Source organism: Ischnura elegans, chromosome 9, assembly GCF_921293095.1.
Source record: "Ischnura elegans chromosome 9, ioIscEleg1.1, whole genome shotgun sequence".
Classification (NCBI taxonomy): Eukaryota; Metazoa; Arthropoda; class Insecta; order Odonata; family Coenagrionidae; genus Ischnura; species Ischnura elegans.
The window spans coordinates 34,104,509-34,108,103 of NC_060254.1; the positions used below are offsets into that span (position 1 = coordinate 34,104,509).

The following is a 3,595-nucleotide window of genomic DNA, read 5'->3' on the forward strand; positions in this document are numbered from 1 at the left end:
AAGAAAAGGACGAGAGGGTAGTCCAAGAAGGGGAGGGGAGACCGGTAGACGAGCTGCGGAGGTGAAAAGGGAGAGGGTAAAGGTATTAGAAGGAAGGTTGGGTCGGTTTCAGTACATACGGTAGGGGTCGGAAAATCGGTTCACTTTGGTGATTCGGATCATTCCCACGAGCCGGATCATTCCCGATTATAGTCGGATCATTCGCACGATCCGAATCATTTGTATGATTCGGTTCAATTTGAGGAGTCGACTCATTTTTACGATTCGGTTCATGTTATTCGGTTCGCGGCGGTTCTTCGCCTAACTAATACACTCAGAGCCAACTTTATGTTGTTTGGCAGAGGGCACCATAGGCCACTGACCAAATACCAAAATGCGGCATGCAATATGCACATTACATGGTCATAAAAAATATACGGTTATAAAAATGATTGTAAACATTCATACTAAATCATCCACTAACAATAAGTATGCACCGCTCCATGAAACTCGAGACTATAACATAAATTTACTTTCATAGAAATTATAAATTTGCTAACGGTTTGTAACCAATTCGAGGAAAACAAAAAAATACTCTTCATGAGTAAAGTTTGACATATCACGGTTCAGAAGTAATTTGACATCAATATGATGCCAAGCAAGCCACCCATAAAGTGTTTGACAGAGGTTATTTCTCCTTAACATGAACCCAGCTTGTATATTCCCCTGCCAAAGACCCTAGAGGTGGCTCGCAGGTAAATTATGTAGATGTAGATTCCACCAAAATGACGCGTGCATATATGTAACAGGAATTAGCTCTTACCAAGCATGTGCCATCCATTCTGCTGCCGAAGAAATTATTTTCATACGTCACAATTCATCAGTTTACGACACAACTTCGGGGAGTTTCCCCATTAAGGGAGAATTTTTTTTGTAATATTACACACCAATTATCTTTTTAAAATTCACGCGACTACAATAAAATTGATAGAATAATATTCTATAACACAACACAAAGGAAAAATAAAATTGTACGAAATATTTCAAAGGTTTAGATACTCCCATCACGTACCGAATTTCGAACAAAATCCACGAATCCGAACAAACGTGCTAAGTGTATCAGGGTTCCTCTAATAATATTGTGCCATATTTCCATTTTTTTCCGGATATCCCACTTAAGAATTCATTTCTCCTGAAACATGATGCTAAAATCAATCATAGTTTGGATTTATAATCAGTTAAATGGCAATAGAAACTTCTAAATACATACTTATCGTGAATATTTCATAGGCTTTGAACTCAAAATTCATAAAATTTTATAAGGGCATACCTTCATTTGATATTTCTTCCAATTGCGACCAAAATATCCGTCCCTATTTTCATAGAGGTTGCGTCTCCTCTATGAGTATTTTCATTTCATTCTGGCAAAAACTATGAAACTAAAATATATATTTCCACCCGTTCCACATTATTTGAACGTGGCTGGTAGTTCATTTAAATTTTAAACTATATCCACTACCTCTTTAAACGTAAGATTCATCAACACGTTGGAAAAATTATTTGTTCGTAATTCTCATCAAATTCTCAATTAAATCATGGAATATTTCGTCCATCCATCCAAAAACTTTTCATTTTGAAATATTTGGATTCGGATGAGCGTTTAATTTATTGATTTAAGATTTAATAATTCGATCACAACTAATTTCTGAAAATTATTATTCACCTTAATCCGCGTTATTCCCTGCGAGCCACATACAAAGAGTTTGGCAGATGGTGGGTTTTTACCAAAATGTAGTACATAAAACTGTGCTTGAGTGCAATATATTAGTCACAGAGAAATAAAACGTAACGATTGCGCATGTGCAGAGTGTGTGAACAACAGCAAGCACGCATTGCTTCCAGCGAAACAGAACCACTAAGCAGTAAAGCAATTAGCAATACACTTCTACAGATAGCTTACACTAGTTTACGGTTAGTAGTCATATGAAATGAAATGTGAACATTTCACATCTTATAAAATTTAATAATATTATACGATTCCGTTATCTATTTAATGAATTTGTTCCTTTAAACTGCACTGAAATCTAAAATAACCTATAGTATGACCTCTTCTAATAATCTTTTCAAAAATGCATAATGTTCTCTGTATTCTTCTGACACATTTATTTCATTTTTGCTCTATCAATTTACACAGAGCACGTTGTTAATAAGCCAATAAATGAAAACGTAGAATTTTATAATAGCAAAAAAAACTCTGGCTCAGGAAATCTGAGTCTTTTTTAAATTCATCTTTCATATACGCTCCAAGATGTATGGAAGCGCTGTGGGGGCCCTAGGCGATCGCCGACCTGGCCAGACCGCTCCCGCTCTTAAATTTTCTCCGAATTTACTAAGTAAGTTTTATTTATTAAGCTACTATTTACTAAGTAAATTTAGCCAGTTACCCCATACCGAACCCCATCGTTGTTGTTCGCAGGGTATTGCACAGATCTACATCTACGTAACACCCTACGAGCCACCTTTAGGGTTTTTGGCAGGGGGTGACCAATCGCCAACATGTAGACAGATACATGTAGATATACAAACGGATGCAATTTATCACGGTTGGTACTTCCTATTATATGTAGATGAAGAGCTGAGTGTTTGCAGGTTGCGAGCAGAAATGTAATCTTCCTTCTTCCCTTCTACGCCCAGGTAGCAATATGCCCTTCAACACAGTAATCACCATACCAGCCTACCTGCCTAGTAAGTGACAACCTGCGCTCTTTCCGTAACGTATGTGCGCTTTCCCACGAGTGGGTCGGGAAAGGCAGCTTACATTTTCTGACAACAGATGGCTGCAAAGAAATCTTTAAAATTCTATTTCCAATTTTCACTGCAGTACTCATAATATGACAGTGATCCCACTTTTAAATACCGATTCCGATGCTCCAAAATACTCTCAGCGAGTGATTTAATCTAAATATCTCAATTATTTAGTCCCTGTGGAATTATTGCATGAAGATATTAACTCTCACTATGACTTTTCCCGTCAATTAACAACCGGACCTCAATATTCCAGATTTATTATTAAGAAAGACAGAACTCTAATCAGTTCGTTCAAATCTTTCGCCTTTTACTAAAGATTTCCGTGGTGGGAGTTCATTTGTCTATTTAGACAATTTTTGACTGCGCCCGACAGGTTCTGTCGGGCCAAATATATGGTATCCACATCTCTTAAATGATTCTCCATGCTCAATACGCAAATGTGGCTAACACATGTAGTTTTTGGCAGGGGGTGACCAATCGCCAACATGTAGACAGATACATGTAGATATACAAACGGATGCAATTTATACAATAAGTTACAATAAGTTACAATTTTTTTCTCTCCAAGTATGGGAAATTCTAGCTTCCGAGGATCAAATCAAGTAATGTAATGAGATGCTTACCTAATATCCCATCTTAAAGAGCAAACTTTTGCCTTCTTTTACTATTGATCTAAATTAAGGAGCATTTTTTATTATGCTCACCAATAATTGAGTTAATTAGGTAATCCAAGTGCTAGATATTCTTTCATTGTATCACTAGCTCGATGGTCACTTACTTCGGGCTTTAACTTATTTCTTTATTTACG

General features: G+C 36.7%; 1 non-coding gene across 1 annotated transcript; it reads left to right on the forward strand.

Annotated features, from left to right (window-relative positions):
* Positions 1-3,053: 3,053 nt before the first annotated feature.
* Positions 3,054-3,171, forward strand: LOC124166144. The gene has a single exon (XR_006866416.1). It is a non-coding gene; the product is annotated as a U5 spliceosomal RNA (small nuclear RNA).
* The last annotated feature ends 424 nt before the right edge of the window (positions 3,172-3,595 follow it).